This window comes from Anolis carolinensis, chromosome 2 (assembly GCF_035594765.1).
Source record: "Anolis carolinensis isolate JA03-04 chromosome 2, rAnoCar3.1.pri, whole genome shotgun sequence".
Taxonomy (NCBI): domain Eukaryota; kingdom Metazoa; phylum Chordata; class Lepidosauria; order Squamata; family Dactyloidae; genus Anolis; species Anolis carolinensis.
In genome coordinates this window covers 93,819,350-93,840,304 of record NC_085842.1, presented here as the reverse complement: position 1 = coordinate 93,840,304, position 20,955 = coordinate 93,819,350, and positions in this window count along the sequence as shown.

Here is a 20,955-nt window from a genome sequence, read left to right as displayed (position 1 = left end):
CAACCGTTCAATGCTCAGGCTTCCCCGTCTGTGCCGGGCTCCATACTTTGCACTTTAACAACACAACCGTTCAATGCTCAGGCTTCCCATCAAATGGAACTGATCTTTGTAGGTTCGACCTATTTGCCGACTTAGCATAGACCCACAGGTATGCCTTCTCAGTATTATACTTAGCACTTTAATGCCTTCATCAGTTGGGCAACTACCCCTCCCTGATGACTCTGACATATTTTGCACTTTGGCCCAGATCTGTGATTTTAACTCATGTTTTTAACACCTTATTTTGTATGTTGACCTTTTATGACTGTTCAATGCTAAGGCTTCCTTCCAAATGGAACTGTAGAGGAGAGTCTACTGAACGAGTGAGTACCTGCCACAGACCAGGACTGCCATCTGTTGAGGATTATGAAGGTGGAGGCATTACTTTTCATTCAACCCTCGTAATATGAAATATTTTGTGGTGGCTTAGTCTTTTTTGGGCAACTAAGTCCCACCAGCCTTACAAGAGACCGGCTTCTGATCTGAAGTTGGAATTGCTACTGTGGTTCAAATGCCCACTGGCTCCACTGGCTAGGAAATTCTTGGGAGTTGTAGTTGAGTGACCAGGGTGAGTGTAGGATTAGGTCTACTCATTGCTGAAGGGAAAACTAAATCCTTTAGGCATATCATAGGCCGGGCTAGAGCACAGGAAGAAAGGAAGCATGTACAAATGATCTCTCAGTCACTTGCATTCCAACTTTCCTGCTGTGTCATTGAGAAACTGCACACTTTGAGGAGCATCAAATGTGTTTGAGTCTAAATCCATCAGCCGGCCGGGGCCCTGTTTCCATGGCAACAGGGCTAGGTGACAGCTACCCCGGCCGTGACAATCGCCATCGCCTTCTTTTGCACAACCGCCACCCAAGAGTCAGTGGGCTGAAATGTCTGCCACAGCTGCCTGTGTGAGAGCTAATGGAGGCTTCTCCATCATCGCCAAGCCATCTCTACAACAACTAGCCATGTTTGGTCGCTACAACCATCTGCTTTCCAGACTCCTCCTCTCCCCCCCCCCACACACACACACACACAAACCCAGACAACATGTAGCCGGGAGCGAGTGGGTGGGTGGTCTCAGCCCAAGTGACGGTGCGTGTGGGTGTTGTTGTTGTGCGTCTACATGGGAAAAGAAAACTTGGAGAGACTTCTTGACGTAAGCGAGAACCATTTGGCACTCCTCGTGAGACGAAGGGCGTGTTCGTGGAGGGGTTATGTAAACTGAAACTGTCTGGTTGCTGTCGGGATACTAAAACACATTGCCGTCGGGGCCTTACACACACACACACAAAAGGCAAACAGAGAAGGGTTAGATTTGCACAGGGATGGAGTGACAAGGTTTAAGGCACATTACCTATATGCAAACAGCCCTGAATCTGCAAAGCTGGCAGGAGCCAAGGCTCCAGTGTTTGTAATCCATGAATAGAGCCTCAAACAGAAAAGCATCTTAGTTTTGGCCTCCCAGAATCTCATTTTTATCCCTGCTGCTACCATCCCAGTATATGTCACTGCTCCAGAACTGGTTCTGAAAGAGTAGCGGAAGTTCTCTGGGATTTCAGAGAACGCTCTTTCTCAGCCTACTAAGAAAAAACAGAGTCTGGACCTAGGGCTTTCTCCCTCCAAAACAGATGCTCTGGTGCTCTAGATCCTCTCTAATTGCAAGCTGCATTATAACCTCTAGATCAGGGGTCCCCAAACTTTTTAAGCAGAGGGTCAGTCCACAATCCTTCAGACTGTTGAGGGGCCGAATTATCATTTGAAAAAACAAAAAACAAATTCCTTTGCATACTGCACATGTCTTATTTGTAGTGCAACAACAACAACAATGAAAGAACAATACAATATTTAAAAATGAAAACAATTTTTACCAACATAAACCTCTTAGGATTTCAATGGAAAGGGTGGGCCTGCTAATGGCCAATGAGATAGCCAAGTTAATTAGGATTGTTGTTGTTGTTGTTGTTGTTGTTGTTGTTGTTGTTGTTGTTGTTGTGTGCCTTCAGGTCATGTCAGCCGAGCCTAAGTCTAAAATTAATTATTTATTTACTGCATTTATTTACTACATTTATATCCCACCCTTCTCACCCCGAAGGGGACTCAGAGCAGCCGTATGTACATACAATATATTATATTATTAGCATAACACAATATTAGCACTATATATTACTATATTGAACTACACCACTATACTATTATATAATATGTAATATATATATACAGTAGAGTCTCACTTATCCAAGCTAAATGGGCCGGCAGAAGCTTGGATAAGCGAATAACTTGGATAATAAGAAGGGATTAAGGAAAAGCCTATTAAACATCAAATTAGGTTATGATTTTACAAATTAAGCACCAAAACATCCTGTTATACAGCAAATTGGACAGAAAAGGTAGTTCAATACGCAGTAATGTATTTACGAATTTAGCATCAAAATATCATGATATATTCAAAACATTGACTACAAAAATGGCTTGGATTATCCAGAGGCTTGGATAAGCGAGGCTTGGATTAGTGAGACTCTACTGTAACATATAATTAATATTATTATATGGTACAGTATTACTATTAGTATTATATTGTATAGCATAAGATTATTATTAATATTATATGTATATACAATATATTATTAAAACTGATGTAAAAATATTATATTATAAAACTGAGGGCGGGGGCCAGGTAAATGACCTTGGAGGGCCGCATCCGGCCCCCGGGCCTTAGTTTGGGGACCCCTGGTCTATACCCAATAGTTTTTGTAGTGCTTTCCAGAAACGAGAGGTGAATTGGGACCCACGGTCTGTGACCAAACTCTTGGGCAATCCATGCAATCTGAAAACATGTTGGAGGAATAGATCTGCAGTCTCTTTGGCCGTGGGAAGGCCATCACAGGGAATGAAATGGGCTAACTTGGTAAAAAGGTCCACCACCACTAGGATCGTGGTGAATCCACAGGAAGGTGGTAGATCGGTGATAAAATCCGCAGAAATTATTTCCCATGGGCGAGATGGGGTAGGGAGGGGATGTAGAAGCCCTGAGGGCTTTTCCCTTCTTGTCTTGGAGCGCTGGCATACTGGGCAGGTGTTGACATATTTTTCCACATCCTTGCGGATCTTGGGCCACCAGAAATCTCTTAGGATCAAATGCATGGTTTTGAATAGTCCGAAATGCCCTGCTGGCTTGCAGTCATGACACAGACGAAGTGCTTTTTCCCTGCCCGGCCCTGGGGGGATGTAAACATGATTTCTATAGCAAAGTAGCCCATCCTTAAGCGAAAAGGGAAAATGTAGCCCTTGGCGAAGTTGATCCTGTGCCCAGGCATCTGCTTGCTGACTAGCCCTGATTTCCTGAGCACAAAGGGGCCCTGGGGTAGAGGGAGTTGATTCAATGGGAGTGGATTTGGTGTTTCCCACCGTGAGCGTGGCAAAGTTCTCGGGTTGTAGCAGCTGGGACTCAAAGGTCTCCTTGCGCCCTGCAGCGTATTCCGGTTTCCGCGACAGAGCATCTGCTTGCTTGGTCTGGGCTGGGGTTACATAATGAATTTGGAAGTTAAAACGTTCAAAGAATAAAGCCCAGCGTTGTTGCCTCTGATTAAGCTTGCGGGCAGTTCTTAGATGCTCCAGATTCTGATGATCAGTATGGACTTCAATGGGAAATTTGGCCCCTTCTAACCAATGCCTCCAGGTTTCAAAGGCTGCCTTTATGGCCAATAGTTCCTTTTCCCAAATGGTGTAATTTCTCTCTGGTGTGGTCAATTGACGGGAATAAAAGGCACAAGGATGAAGATGATCTCCCCCTGGTTGTAGGAGTACAGCCCCAATTGCCACATCGGAGGCGTCCGCCTGCACGACAAATGGGGTTTTAGGATCTGGGTGCTGAAGGATTGGCTGAGACGTGAATAATTTCTTTAGTTGCTGGAACCCTTTCTCTGCTTGATCTGTCCAGCGGAAGGGCTGTTTCCCACGGATGCAGCTGGTGATTGGGTCAGACCAGCGGGCAAAATCTGGAATGAACTTGCGGTAATAGTTCGCGAACCCCAAGAATCGTTGCACCTCTTTCTTGTTGGTTGGCGCCCGCCATTCCAATACTGCTGAAACCTTTGCCGGGTCCATGGAGAGCCCTAGTGGCGAGACGCGGTACCCCAGGAAATCTACCTCTTGTAGATCAAAAGGGCATTTTTCCAGCTTGGCATAAAGTCCATGATCCCGCAATCGTTGTAATACCATTCTGACGTGGTTCTCATGTTCTGATTGTGATCTAGAAAACACCAAAAAATCGTCCAGGTAGATGATCAAGAACCGATCTAGATAATCCTGAAAGATGTCATTGACAAAATGCTGGAACGTTGCGGGAGCTCCACATAATCCATAATTCATAACTCGGGACTCGAATAATCCGAATTTAGTCTGGAAGGCGGTCTTCCACTCGTCCCCTTCTCTGATGCGAACTAGATTATAAGCCCCCCGCAGATCCAGCTTGGTGTAGACCTTGGCTCCTCGAAGTCGGTCTAGTAGGTCCGAGATCAAGGGCAGGGGATAGCTGTTCCGCTTAGTGATATTGTTCAATGCTCTATAGTCCACCACCAAGCGTAAGTCCCCTGACTTCTTTTTCACAAACATCACTGGGGAGGCGGCTGGGGATTGAGAGGGTCTGATGAATCCCTTGCGAAGGTTTGTCTCTATAAACTCCCTGAGAGCTTCTTGCTCCGGTTCAGTCAGGGAGTAGAGATGTCCTCGCGGGATCGGGGCCCCCTCCACCAAGTCAATGGCACAGTCATAAGGTCTATGTGGGGGTAATCTCTCGGCTTCCTTTTCATTGAATACATCCCAATACTCTGAGTACTTCTTGGGCAAGGTGATAATGGGTTCAGTGTCTGTGACATGGCAGACCTTGGCTACAAGGCAATGGTTTTGGCAATATTTTGAAGCAAACTGCAGTTCTCTGTTGGACCAGGAGATGCTTGGGTCGTGAAGTGTCAGCCATGGAATTCCCAAAATCACAGGGAAATGGGGAACCTCGGTAACAAAGAAGGAAATCTCTTCCATATGTTCCCTTATCCACATTCTGGTGGGTTCCGACCACTGGCTTACGGGACCCGTCTTGAGGGGGCGGCCATCGATGGCTTGCACCACACGGGCATTCTTGAAGTCATGATATTGTAATCCCAGAGAGTCGGCATACTCTCTATCAATGAAATTGTTGGTGGCTCCGGAGTCTATCATGGCATGGACCATGACGGGTCCTTTTTTTGCTGACCACAAGGTGACCACTAGAAGAAACAGGACCCCGGTTGGCGGCTCTTGAGTGGGTTTTTTGACCGGGTTGGCGAGCCTCTCTACGCCCGGTCGCTGGCTTCCCCCGCCGGCTGTGCGCCAGCCGCCTCAGACGTCTTCGTCTCCGTGGAGGACGCCGCCGCCAGACGGGCGGCGGGCTTCCCTTTGGCTGGGCACTCTCTGGCGAAGTGGCCCCCGTTTCCGCAGTACCAACAGAGATTTAGGCATTGGCGGCAGGCCTTCTCGGCGGCATCTAATCTGGGACGCACATTGCCCAACTGCATCGGCACCTCCTCGCTCCCTCTGGGGTATGGGGCTGGTGGCGGGGGTCTCCATACTGGACGCGGCTGAACGCCGGTGGGAGCGGGAGGTTTCACCCCAGCTCTACCGCTCTGGCCTCGGACCCATTGTTTTCTGTTGGCAAGCATGACTTCAGCTCGTAAACATTGATCAATGAGTGCTTCAAGAGAGTGGGGAGGATCCACCTTGGAGATTTCTTCCAGCATCTCAATGTTGAGACCCTCCCGAAATTGTCCTCTGAGGGCTACATCGTTCCAGCCGGTGTTGTGGGCCAGCACTCGGAACTCGGCTATGTACTGGGACAAGGGTCTGTCCCCTTGGGAGAGGCGCCGGAGTTTGTGGCCGGCTGCCTCCAAATTGTCCTCGATTCCCCAGGTCGCCTTAAGGTGGTCCAAGAAATGTTGCGCTGACCTTAGATGTGGGGAGACTTGGTCGAACAGTGCCGTCGCCCAGTTGGCCGCTGGCCCGTCCAAGAGACTGTATATCCACGCCACCTTGATGTCTTCTTGGGGAAACTCGGCAGCACGGGCCTCTAGATAAGCCTGGCATTGGCGACGGAAAACATGAACCTTAGAAGCTTCTCCAGAAAACTTGGTTGGCAACGCCATGGCCGGGAGACGGATTCCGCGCTCCTTCAAACCCCTTATTTCCCCATCCTGCGCATTGAGCTTGTCACGGATCCGGTCCACCTCATCCTTGTCGATGGTGTAGCTGATCGGTTGGCCCCCCGGCACGGTTCCGGTGGACATTCTGGCCTAGGTTAATTGGTGCTTAGGGTGGCGGAGTCAAACTGTCCCGACCCAGGCAGCAGAGCACCAATAACCATACACAGAAGCCAGAATCTATCTAATATCTTTATTAAGGAAATATATAAAGTTAATAAAAGCAAGCGTATGAATTAGTCCAGGAGTAGACCTTTCAGGAAAGGTCAAAATTAGTCCAAGGAAACAATGTCCAATATGAAATATTAAGGTCCAAAGTTGTAATCCAATAACCGAAACACTCACTTGCCAAGCAAGTGAGGGGAGATGACAAGGTCCTTTAGTCCATGAACTTGAGCAAGGCTAGGAAATAACTTGATTCTTGGAACACAAGGCTTGATTCAAGGCAACAAGGAAACAAGGAGCAAGAATAGGATCCGTGGAATTACTTGGCGAGGTCCGGAAAACAAGGCAAGATCCGGAGAGTAAAACAAGGCTGGAAACGAAGGCTTGAAATCGGGAACAAGGCTTGAAACAGGAACGAGGCTTGGAAACGGAGTAGCTGTCCACACACGCTACTCCGGTAGCTGACGAATTGACTCCGCAAGATCCCTTTGTGGGTAAAACACCTAAATAGGGTCCCGTTTTCCCGCCAAAGAGCAGTTCTCTGGAGAACCAGAAACGAAAGCTATTCTCTGAGTCCAGATGTGTGACTCCTTAAAGTTTCCCATGGAAAGCAGACTTAATCAGCTGAATGCTTAGCAGCTATCCTCGCACTCCTGCGAGAGGCCGCTTGAACTCCCCTCTGTTGTTTACAAAACTCATGGCGAGAAAACGTAGGAGATTTAGGTTCAGGGCTTGTTTGACAGACTTCTGGAAGACAAATCTCTTGCAGGTGCAAGGTTTCCAAATCTGGCTGGGAAAGTTCCAATTCTGACTGAAACGGTGAAAAACCCAAGTTTTCCTCTTCATCTAGCACCACAGTGCCAGGAACGGGACTACATGGCCCATGACTCATCACAGGGGGACGTATTCTGAGGCACCCAGAAGGAATGCAGGCGATTCAGTGTAAAGGAGAAAGTTACAAACTAGCTCTTTGGCAGGGAAATGGAGCGACAGTACTCCCTGTAGCCAGAATTGAGCACACCTTCCAGGAGGCCGAAAAGATAAGGAAGCCATTTGGGGGGCATTGTCATCCTCACCTCTTCACTTTGATCACTTGTTCTTTGGATTATAGTGCTGTAAATACCACCCATTGCAACAGTGAATGAAGCAAATCTCATTTTGAATTTATAATCTGAGCCCGATGAGGATAACACTTTTAAGCTATTTTGGATCACTTGATTTATTTCACTTGAGAAAACTGAGGCTGAGGCTTTTTAATTGTCCACAGTCAACGTTCTGGATATATTCATAGTATAGTAAAACTAAATGCACAATTCCAGAGGTTAGCCAGGAGAGACAAGCAATTATTTTTAAACAAGCAATGCATGGAAGTGGAAGAAGACAATAGAATAGGAAGAACAAGAGACCTCTTCCAGAAAATCAGAAACATCGGAGGCAAATTTCAGGCAAAAATGGACATGATCAAAAACAAAGATGGCAGGGACCAAACAGAAGCTGAAGAAATCAAGAAAAGGTGGCAGGAATATACAGAAGATCTGTATAGGAGGGATAAAAATATAGAAGATAGCTTTGACGGTGTGGTGAGTGAATTAGAACCAGACATCCTGAGGGGTGAGGTTGAATGGGCCTTAAGAAGCATTACTAACAACAAGGCAACAGGAGATTATGGGATCCCAGCTGAACTGTTTAAAATCTTGAAAGATGATGCTGTCAAGGTGATGCATGCCATATGCCAGCAAATATGGAAAACACAAGAATGGCCATCAGATTGGAAAAAATCAATTTACATCCCCATACAAAAAAGGGAAATGCTAAAGAGTGTTCAAACTTCCATACAGTGGCACTTATTTCCCATGCCAGTAAGGTAATGCTCAAGATCCTGCAAGGCAGACTCCAGCAATACATGGAGCGAGAGTTGCCAGATGTCCAAGCTGGATTCAGAAAAGGCAGAGGAACGAGAGACCAAATTGCCAATATCCGCTGGATAATGGAGGAAGCCAGGGAGTTTCAGAAAAACATCTACTTCTGCTTTATTGACTATACTAAAGCCTTTGACTGTGTGGATCATAATAAACTATGGCATGTGCTTGGTGGTATGGGGATACCAAGTCACCTTGTCTGTCTCCTGAGAAATCTGTATAAAGACCAAGTAGCCACAGTAAGAACAGACCACGGAACAACAGACTGGTTCAAGATTGGGAAAGGAGTACAGCAGGGCTGTATACTATCGCCGTCCCTATTCAACTTGTACGCAGAACACATCATGCGACGTGCGGGGCTTGACAAATCCAAGGCTGGAGTTAAAATTTCTGGAAGAAACATTAACAACCTTAGGTATGCAGATGATACACTCTGATGGCTGAAAGTGAGGAAGAGCTGAGGAGCCTTATCACCAAAGTGAAAGAAGAAAGTGCAAAAGCTGGGTTGCAGTTAAACATCAAAAAAACTAAGATCATGACAATCAGACCGATTGACAACTGGCAAATAGAGGGAGAAAACGTGGAGGCAGTGACAGACCTTATATTTCTAGGCGCGAAGATCACTGCAGATGCAGACTGCAGCCAGGAAATCAGAAGACGTTTACTTCTTGGGAGGAGAGCAATGGCCAACCTCGATAAAATAGTGAAGAGCAGAGACATCACACTGGCCATGAAGGTCCGCATAGTAAAAGCAATGGTATTCCCCATAGTAACCTATGGTTGCGAGAGCTGGACCATAAGGAAGGCTGAGCAAAGGAAGATAGACGCTTTTGAACTCTGGTGCTGGAGGAAAATCCTGAGAGTGCCTTGGACCGCAAGAAGATCCAACCAGTCCATCCTCCAGGAAATAATGTCCGACTACTCACTGGAGGGAAGGATATTAGAGGCAGAGTATTTTGGCCACATCATGAGAAGACAGGAAAGCTTGGAGAAGATCATGATGCTGGGGAAAATGGAAGGAAAAAGGAAGAGAGGCCGACCAAGGGCGAGATGAATGGACAGTATCCTTGAAGTGACTGGCTCATCCTTGAAGGAACTGGGGGTGGCAACGGCCGACAGGGAGCTCTGGTGTGGACTGGTCCATGAGGTCACAAAGAGTCGAAAACGACTGAATGAGTGAGACGACGACGACAATAGCAAAACCTCGTATCCATAGAACCATATACACTGATTCTCTTTTCTATGGTTTCACTTATTCACTCCGGAGCCCCCGGTGGTGTAATGGGTTAAACTCTTGTGCTGGCACGACTGCTGACCTAAAGGTCAGCAGTTCGAATCTTTGGAATGGAGTGAGCTCCTGTCTGTTAGCTCCAGCTTCCCATGCAGGGACATAAGAGAAGCCTCCCACAGGATGGTAAACATCAAACATCTGGGCATACCCTGGGCAACATCCTTGCATACAGCCAATTCTCTCACACCAGTTTCTTAAGTAGCTCCTTTTTTTTTTTTTTTTTAAATAATTTTTATTGAGGTTTTACAATGAATTGTGGGGGAGGGTGAGGGAGGAGAATATGACTCATGTATGTGAGGGGAAGCATAGGAAAAGGAAGGGAGGGAAATATTGGGGAATAGGTGATTGGGGAGGGGAAGGGCAATAGGTAAATAGGGAAGGGGGGGAAAGCCCTATCCTAGGGGGGTAGGATAGGGGGGAGGGGTACATGACTTCCAATCAACCAGCTTCCATCTTCAAACATGTAGTTTCTTCATTTCATCATCATTGAAGATATTCTTCCAGGGGTGACCAATTTGTTTCTCTCATTGGTCTTCCCGTAGTTTTTTTGATCAGGAAGGTTAGTCTGTCCATGTTTTTAATATCCATTAGTTTCTCCAGCCACAATTCTTTTGAGAGATTTTTTCCGTCCTTCCAGTTTCTTGCTATCACAAGTCTGGCGGCCGTTACCATATATGTAAATAGTCTTTCCTTATTCTTCTTCTCTTGCTCTGGAATTGTTATCCCCCCTTCTTTAAAGTTATATAGGCCTAGTAAATAATATTCCGGTTTGCACTCAAATTCCAGTTTTAATATCTTTTTACATTCTGTGTGAATTGTTTTCCAATACTTTTTTATTATCTTACAATTCCACCACATGTGGAAATATGATCCTACTCGTTCCCTACAATGCCAACATCTATTATCTCTATTTTTGTACATAAATCCTAATTTTTTAGGCGTCAAATACCATCTGTGTATTGTTTTCAGCCAGTTTTCCTTTAGATCAGTAGAGTAGCATAATTTAATTTTTTTATTCCATATAGTGTGCCATTCATCTATAGTTATAGGTCTTCCCAGGTTCCTGGACCATTTTATCATTGATTCTTTGACTATTTCGGATTCCGTATTCCATTCAAGCAGTTTTTTATAAAGGATTGTTATAACTTTTTTCTCCCTTTTCAGCAGATTGTCCCAAAAATTTGTAGTGGTACTGAAACCTAATTTTTTATCTTTTTTATAACATTCTTTTAATTGATGATATTGTAGCCATGTGACATTCTTATATTCTTTTTTAATGTCCTCCCATTCTTTCATCGGGGGTATAGGTATCCCCGCCTCTGCTTTCTTAATAATTTCCGAATACGTCGGCCATTTTTGCCAGCCGAGCAACCTACGTTGCGTTGCCTCTAACGGAGACAACCAAAGTGGGGTTTTTTCGTAAAGAAATCTCTTATATTTTTGCCAGGTTGCCAATAATGCTGCTCTAACAAAGTGGTTACCAAATTGTTTATCTATTTTCGCTTTGTCTTGCCATAAGTAGCCATGCCATCCCCATCTCAGATTACTTCCTTCTAGTGATAGTATTTTAATTTTTTCCAATCTTACCCAATCTCTTATCCAATCTAACGCACATGCTTCATGGTATAAATTTAAATTTGGAATGTCAAATCCCCCTCTTTCTTTTGGGGTAGTCATCGTGGTAAATTTAATTCTAGGTTTTTTATTTTTCCAGATAAATTTGTTTAGTTCGCGATTCCAATCGTTGAATAATTTTTTGCCTCTAATGATGGGGATGTTACGGAAAAGGTATAGTAATTTAGGCAATACATTCATTTTTATTATTGCTATTCTACCCAATAGTGATATATTTAGGTTTTTCCAATTTTCTAGGTCCCTTTTAATCTCATTCCATTTCGTTCCATAATTAAGTTCCAATAGTTGATTATTTCTATTTCCTATCCAGATTCCTAAATATTTAAATTTCTTGACAATTTTTAATCCCGAAATATCTTTAAATTCCCCCTGACTTTTGTTTGACATATTCTTTGTTAAGATCGTTGTTTTTTCCTTATTAATTTTAAAGCCAGCCAGGGTCCCATACTCCTCTATTTTCTCTAACCAATCTTTTATTCTTTCTTTTGGGTTTTCTAATATACAAATCACGTCGTCGGCGAAGGCTCGTACCTTTAATTCTTGTTTCTCTATTTTTATACCCTTTAAATTTTCCTCTTTTCTTATTGATCTCAATAAAATTTCTAAAGTAAATATAAAGATTAAGGGGGACAGTGGGCAGCCCTGTCTTGTTCCTTTTTGAATTTCGAATTCTTCCGTCAGCCTGCCATTTATTTTTATTTTTGCATATTGTTTTTCATAGATTGCATTAATCCCGTTTAGAAATTGGTTTCCCATGTCCAATTCTCCAAATAATATTTTAAAAAAATCCCAATTTACATTGTCGAAAGCCTTCTCCGCATCTAATGCTAAGAGGCCGACTTCCTTTTGGTGGTTTTGTTCAAGATATTCAATGGTGTCAATAACAATCCGGATATTGTCTTTTGTGCTCCTGTTGGGCAGGAAGCCTGTCTGATCTTCCGCAATCCATTCATTTAAGAATTTTGTGAATCTTTCTGCCAATACCTTGGTATAAATTTTATAATCGTTGTTCAGTAATGATATGGGGCGGTAATTCTTTACGTTACTTGGGTCTGTTCCCTCTTTATGTAACAGAACTATCTCGGCTTTTTTCCACGAATCTGGTATTTTGCCTTCGCTTAGAGCTATGTTCATTATTTTTTTTAGGTATTTCAATATTATTTCCTCATCAATTTTGTAAAAGCCGGCGGTGAATCCATCCGGACCTGGGGCTTTATCTGAATTTAATTTTTCTATAGCTTTTTTGATTTCTTCTACTGTAATTTCTCTATTTAAGTTAAATCTATCCTCTTCCGATATTTTTGGTAACTTTTGTTTACAAATATATTTTGTTATAGCTTCTAAATTGATTTCATCTTTTTTATACAGTTTTTTGTAAAATTTCTCAAATTCAGTTATTATTTCATCATCTGTACATATAATTTTTCCATTTGATTTAATATTAACAATTTGCTGTTTGTTTGTTTTTTTCCTTATTATTCTAGCTAGCCATTTTCCTGGCTTGTTGGCGTTTTCGAAGGCATTTTGCCTTATCCACTTTAGTTGCTTAGCCAGATTCTCTAATTGGAGGTTCATTTTTTCTTTTTGTAAAAAATTTAATTTTATTGATATATTACTTTTACCTGGGTTTAATTTCAATTTTTTTTCCCATTCCTCGATTTCTCTTTGTATTTTTTGTATCTTTTGGTTTTTAATCCTATTTTTCCTTGCCTTTTGTTGTATAAAGAACCCTCTCGCGTATGCCCTGTATGCGTCCCAAATAATTTGTGGATTGGTATTGGAATTATCGTTTAGTAAGAAGTATTCTTTAGTCATTTGTCTTACCCTCTCAATGTCTCCTTCTTGTTTTATCAAATTATCATCTAATCTCCAGTATCTTGTTAACTTACTTCTATTGATTGACATAATTATTGGGCAATGGTCTGATAGATCTCTTGCCAATATTCTTGTTTCTTGTATTTTAGATATCAAACTTTTTGAGGCCCAAATCATGTCTATCCTTGTCCATAGCTTATGTCTATTTGAATAGTGTGTAAAATCTTTTTGTTTAGGATTTTTAATTCTCCATGTATCTAATAAATCGAATTCTTCTACTAGCTGTAAAAAGTTTTTCGGGAGTGATTTCTTTTCCTTCTTTTGTTTACTTCTTTTTTGTGTTGATTTATCTAAGTTATTATCTATAATACCGTTAAAGTCGCCAATTATTAGCCAGTGATCCGCTTCTGCTTGATTAAATTTTTCCCTTAATAATTTAATAAATTTTCTTTTTGGCCCGTTTGGCATGTAGACATTACAGATTAGGATAGATTCCCGATCTAATATTATTTTGACCGCGATCATTCTTCCCTCACTGTCTCTGAATACCTCTTCTGGTTTTAATTTTTCATCTATATACAATGAGACCCCTCTTTTCTTTTTCCCATCTAAAGAATGGAAGGCAAAGCCCAATTTATTATTTGTTAAATGCCTAATATGCTTATTGGCAATACGCGTTTCCTGCAAAGCTATAACCTCATACTTATTTTTTGCAAAATAGTTAAACAACCTTTTTTTTTAATTTGAGAATTTAAACCATTAATGTTGTTAGAAAAAATCTTTATTGAGCTTAAAAAACTACTCATCTGTAGCTATGTCACTTGCTGCTCCCTCCTCCTCATCCGACGCTTCCTTTGGATCGTTCCTGGTAAACAGAGGTGTTTGGATGTCCTTTGGCGACTCTTCTCTTCTCTTCTTTGACTGTTTTGGATTTTTTTCCCAGCTTGGTGGTTGTTGTTTTGATTGGTCCTTCTTTAACTTTCTGTAAAATTCATCGGCTTTTTCCTCTGATTTTATCCAAACCTTCTCGTCCTTATAAGTTAACATTAAGCCTTCCTGCCTCTCCCATCTGAACCTAATTTGTAGGCGTTTTAGCTCGTCCGTTAGGAAGAAGTATTTTCTTCTGTTGTTCAAGGTAGACTTTGTAAATCATAATTTTCTTGTCTTTATATATAATCGGATTAAGTTTGGACCTTCTGAATATTTCTTCTCTTGTCGTTCGTTTCACCATGTGGACAATTATATCTCTGGCTACCTTGTTTCTTTTAGCATAGTTAGTGTGGATTCTGTGGGCAGTGTCTATTTGTCCTGATGCCTCTATTTCTGTACAATTCAGTATTTTAGCTGTTATTTGGACAATAATTTGTCTGATGTTTTCCTTCGGATCTTCAGTTATGTTTCTAAATCTTAATTGGTAGTCTGTTTCATTTCTTTCCAGCTTTTCTTGTATTTTTTCTAGTTTGATGTTTTTAAATTCCATTGCTTCCATTTTGTTATGTAATTTAGATTGAATTTTCTCTATCTTGCTGTTTTGCAATTTCAGTTCTGTGATATCCCGGGCATTATCTTGAACTTCCAATTTGATCTTGGATATTTCCTCTTTGATTTCTCTCTTAAGATCTGCCACGTCTTCTTGCAGTTGTCTTTGTTGTGCGTCCTGTTTGGTGGCGATTTCATGCATTTCTTTCTGTATAAGGTCCTGCTTCGTCGAAATATTCTGAATCTCTCGTAATAATTCTCTCCAATTGGAGTCCTCTGGTACCGAGTTCCTTCTCTGTATGGTTTTGGCATCCTTTATGTCATTCTTGCCCTTAGGTGTCGCCATTGTGCTATCGAACCTCTGCTTTTTACCCTTAACTTATATCGGGGACTGCCGCTCTTATATTTTGCCGCTCTTATAAACTGCCAAGTAGATACAACAATCTTGTGTATTCCAACTTAAAGTATCAGACGCGGGGAAGGAAGTAACTAAGGCGTGGGAGAAACGTATAAGTCCTTCTATTTACCGTCTTCTTAATTTCCTTTAATATGGGGAATACTTCTGGCTGGCCTTTGCAGTGAGAGTTCTGAGAACCCGCCTATCTGGCGCGTCACTCTTTGGTGTGTCGCTTCGAAGGGTTTCCCCTCGCTCGCTTCCTGTTCGCTGGGAACAAGTTCCGCTATCGGCTCGAGTTGCGGACTCCTCCCCAACTCTCGCACGATGCTTCGTGGGATGCGCCTTATAGACACAACACCTCGTTCCGTCACTCTCCGCCAAGGTCAGCCTTTGTTTAGCAGGTTGTTGGGTTATCTTTTTTTTTTTCTATTCCCCCATTGCCATTGCTATGGCGCCCATGCGGTTTCTCTCCCAATCCAAATTCCAACCGACTGAAGGAGAACAATAGGTTGTATAATCTACAGCAGACTTTCTATCGGCGAGGCGAGGAGATAAAGAGAGGCTCTCTGGAACCTCTATATGGATAAGAGTTCTATCAGGCACTGGCACTGATACCCGATTATTCTCCTAAATATGCTGTTTCTTTGCTCCTCTAACCTATATTGAATTTTTTTTTTTCCACAACATTAGCTGTAGATTAGTTGGTAGTTGAAATGATTGGTAATTGGTAGGATCTTTATCTTCCTTCCCTTTGCGGCTGGTCACTCCTGGTGTAGATACTGTAAATACTGATATTTCTATCTAAATGCCTGTAATCTTCGTGGAAGTTGGCGATTCAAAAGAAAGATATTACTTACATTTTATCCAGCCCCCCGACCACCGGAAACTCCTTTTTTCTTGTATTCTCCATGTTATTGTTTCTTAAGTAGCTCCTGACACACAAAAAAACTTATTCACTTAGGGCCACCTGTTCAAATTACACCCTTTTCTTGATGCCTTGTTCATTTTTCCCATTAAAAATAATAGGGTTCATTATTAACTACAATTTCATGTATCCATGCAAAGTCTGAGAGCATATTCCCTGTAGTAATATTCTGCTGAAGGCTTTTTTTGAAATGTGGATATCTTTAAGTGGGAGGCTGCTGCTGAGTGATGAAGGAAGCTATAACACACATAAATCCTCTTGTGTCACATCATTCCTAGTCCTTGCCTTTCTCAAAACACTAGAATGTTGGTTTGCAAATTCACAAGTAGATTCTACATCAAAACCACGTAGGCAGCCATCCTATACTCATCTACCTGGAGGTTTAGATTTTATTGAATGCAGTCAAACTTTCTTTTAAGAGGATATTATAGGATCAACTAATCCAGAGTAATTGTAAAATAATGATCTAATGGTACAAACAAACTATTCAAATAGGTAACATGAAGATTGGTTTCCTTTCTTGGGACTTTTGATCTCTTCCAGCTTTGACCTTAAAAAAATAAACAAATCTCTGCTTTTATGGTACTTTTATAAAGTTTGTTCATCTATTTTAATTTAAGTTCAATGAAGAGAGATAGCTAGTTAGCTACTACCCCAGATAACAGATTCAGGGTTCAAAATGAAGTTAAGAAACTAACAAAATGAATTAAATCAGGGACAAATCTAAAATACTGCATTTGACCAGGAAAAATAAAAATATGGTATGTTTAACACTTGATTTGGGACTTCATCAGATTACGCTGAGAAGTGTTCAGAGGTGTTCAGAAGAAGAGAGTTCAGTCTAACTCCATTTTGTAATAAAATTGAGTTTTTTCCCTACCTTACAATCACACTGTTTAGTGCACTCAGTTGTCTTGTGTATTTTTCAATGAAGAGGTTTCCACACTGCAGACATTTGGCCCCACCCACCATTGCTCTTGATGCTTTGTGGTACTTCAACTCCCACAATTACCAACAGCAGGGAGGAGAGAGAGGAAAAAAAAAGGGATGAGAGGGAAACCCATTTGGAATGGCAACAGCTGTTGCAGCCCTAGGTTACGTAGGCACCTCAAAACCACACTGGACCCCAAGAATATAAGCAAGGAAGCTGTTTATTGAAGATTATATACAAGCAATAGGAAAACAAAGTTCAGAATCAATAAAATAGGTTTAAATCCACAAAAGCAAAGTACTTGAAAATCTTGAAGCAAGAGTCTATAAAAGTCATGAAAAGAAAATAGTTCAAACCAGATATGAAAGTAAGTCCCAAAAAAGGTATCAAAAATAGTCCAGACAAGATTAATTCCAGGGCATGAATCAAAAGATAACCACAGGAAAACAGGACTAGAATGCAGGATTAACTCCAAGATAGTCCAAGGTATGAAGTTAATGGTGACTAGAACAAAAACCAAACAGCAAAGTCACTGGAATATCCAACTGGATTCACAGGCCAAAGCTAGGCGGGAACTTGAAGCAAGATACACGACTGCAAGAATACACAGGAACACGAACAAAGATCTTTCTTTCATGAATAAGCAATGTTATCACCTCTGGCTGTGGCAGGGAAAGCAAACCTTTTTAAGGGAAACCCAAGTCCTTTCTCCTATGCGAAAATTGCTCATTAGATTGCTTTAAAAGCAAACGCTTGCTTTGTCTCAAAGATTCTTGTTCCCTCCTCTGGTGAATTATCGCTGCCTTCCTGTAGAACTCATTATTCCCCTCCAGTGTATCAGCTCCCACATCCAAACCAGAATGTTCATCTGGCACCTGGAGATCTGACCTTGACTGCTGTGAGGAATGCGATCCAAAATGCCTGCTTGCAACCATTCTGTCTCTGGTCCTAGAATCCACTGGGACAAACTCTGGCTGCATCTCAGGCCCAAACCCAGAGTCCTCTGGAAGCTCTGGCTGAGTCTCAGGCCCAAACTCATAGTCCTCTGGCAAGGCAGGTGCAGGGACAATCACCGGCTGAATGGGGCCAATCTCAGGCTGGGCTACAATAACAGCACTGGCCCTCCCAACACATGACACAGACAAATCATGGAAGGAAGGAATAAAGGTACTCTAAAAGCAATTTTTTTTGCAAAGTAGAAGTGTTATGAGGTAGCTTATAATCAAACCTTTCTACTTGGGGAGCAAAAGGAAATTGCCCCCAAAAAGTTTATTTTGACCCCTCCTCCAATTTCTCTTTCCACAATTTGGGTGATCCTAACCTGAGAGCAACGAGTGCTACTTCATTAGAAATTTGGCAAAACATCCAGAAAAATCAATTTCCTCACCCCTTCCTGATACATTGGAAAAAAAATGCTGCCCTCAGCATTTACAAGACTCAAAAACGGCACTTTAACCAAAACGAATGTGGTGAACCCAGTGGAATACCAGATTTTAAGTGTAGAACTCAGTGGAATTTACATTATGTGATGAAGTGGTTGGTAATATAGCTATAAAAAGATATAGGGGCTCTTATTAGATTACACATTAAATATGAGTCAACAGTATTATGTGGCCACCATAAAATAAATAAATGCAGTGGAAGAAATACTATCTTGCCTCCTACTTCCTGGTCAAACAGGTACTTTGTCAGGAAGCACCAGCATGACTATGAAGAAGGAAAGGGGTGTTAGCAGAAGTACCTTTGATGGCCTGGATCTTGCACAGAGCCAGCTAGGACTGGTAGAAGTGACATGGAAATATTAAGATACACACTGTCTCAGTGGAGTAGTTGTGCTCGTTTGCCATGTGAACAATTGCCCAGATTTGAAGTGCTCTGAGGGCATATTTACACCAGGTTTGACTGCTCTGTATAGATGAACCCTAGGAGGGTGAGTTGGAGGTCTTTAATCAGAGGTTGTATGGCTCTCTTTCAAGGAGAGCTTTAGTTGTACATTCCTGCATTGTAGCAGGATGGCACTTGCTGCCTTTTCTAACTCTGTCAGTCTATGATATATTATTGCAGCTATTAAATTATATCATAGTAATGCTTTTGATTATAGATGTGGCTAGAGTGCTCAAATCACAAGAACATCTTATTAAACCATCATTGCAATAAACAATCTGATGGCAAATCATTTCAAACATTATAGCAATTAAAAAAGCAGCTGATTTCAATTAAATTAATACCACAACATTGCAATTTTCATTGCAGAATCAACTATATTATTTGTATTTCATTAAATATAATTTTTTAAAAAAAGGTTCTAGAGGCAGGTGGAAAAGAAAATGTATCATTGGAATACATAAATATTTCCAGGTAGGTCTAGATTATATTTAGATAGTTTTTTTATTTTATTACATTGGTTTGTTTCCCATTATCTGAAGTAGCCTAGATCTGCTATAGTCCATATTCACCAATCCAGAAAGGGAGATGGGGCTTCATTTTCCCTACCTCCTTTTTGACTTTTGAATAGTGATCATCTGATTTTCAGCCCTTTTAAAACCTCAGGAGTTTTTATAACTCTGCTTCAGAGAAATGTCTGTTTTCTAGATTTAAAATATTTCCTGATGAATTTTTGGTAATGGGGAGTCGCTGTTTCGAATTTGAATTGAAACTGATAACTGCAACTTGGGAGTCAGTAGCAAAAAACAAACACATCAACAAAAGTCACTGTCAAATATTGAGTTGTTTATTACGATTTTCCATGAATTATGGAAACCCCATTTGAAATTTTGTCTTGAAACTAGATACTGCAAATTGGGGAGCAACCAAATGCAATATGCCAAATGTTCATTGAATCATAAAATTTGGAAGAGGCTACAAAGGCCACCCGGTCCTACCCCCTGCCATGCAGAAATACAGAAATGTTGAAGTTTCTACCACAATTTCCTGATGCATTATGACACTCTCCAATTTTTGCTTATAGGCTGCACTCCTCCCCTTTTTAGGAATTTTTATTTGAAGTTTAGCATTGCAACTTAAGCACAATCTACATTGTCATATAATGCAATTACAAACTGCATATTTGACAATGCATATATAATGCAGTTTCAAAATGGATTATATGATTGGTGCAGACTCATGGAGCCCCCGGTGGCACAATGGGTTAAACCCTTGTGCCAGCAAGACTGCTGATCGACAGGTCAGTGGTTTGAATCCGGGGAGAGCGGGTGAGGTCCCTCTGTTACCTCCAGCTCCCCATGCAGGGTCATGAGAGAAGCCTCCCACAAGGATGGTAAAACATCAAATATCTGGGCATCCCCTGGGCAACATCCTTGCAGACAGCCAATTTCCTCACACCAGAACCAACTTGCAGTTCCTTAAGTTGCTCCTGACATTAAAAAAATGTAGACTCATATACAGTAGAGTCTCGCTTATCCAACGTAAACGGGCTGGCAGAACGTTGGATAAGCGAATATGTTGGATAATAAGGAGAAATTAAGGAAAAGCCTATTAAACATCAAATTAGGTTTTACAAATTATTAGATTTTACAAATTAAGCACCAAAACATCATGTTATACAACACATTTTACAGAAAAAGTAGTTCAATACACCGTAATGCTATGTAGTAATTACTGTATTTACAAATTTAGCACCAAAATATATTGATATATTGAAAACATTGACTACAAAAATGCGTTGGATAATCCAGAACATTGGATAAGCAAGTGTTGGATAAGCGAGACTCTACAGTAATGCAGTTCAATGCTGTTAAACTGCATTATTGTCCACATTGACTGTATAATGCAGTTTCAAATTGCATTTTATGACAGTGTGGATGGGCCCAAGAAGACCACCTAAACATCCTGACATTTTGTCACTTTTATTATGTGATATCATTACTCATGCTTCTGCAGATCTACACTGTTATATTCTGAGTATGTCCATAACTCAAAAACACATGTTGAGTATTGTAAAATTTCTCAGTATTGCACTAAACTGCCTTTTACTTAATGGCTGGGAAACCCCTTTTTACTCAGGAGTCAAATTCAAAATTGAGAAGAGTCTCAGAGGCTATATTCTAACACTGTATATAGACCTAAGAACACAAAAGCTGGGATGAGGGACAGAGGAGGTGCAGCCAAAGAAATATAA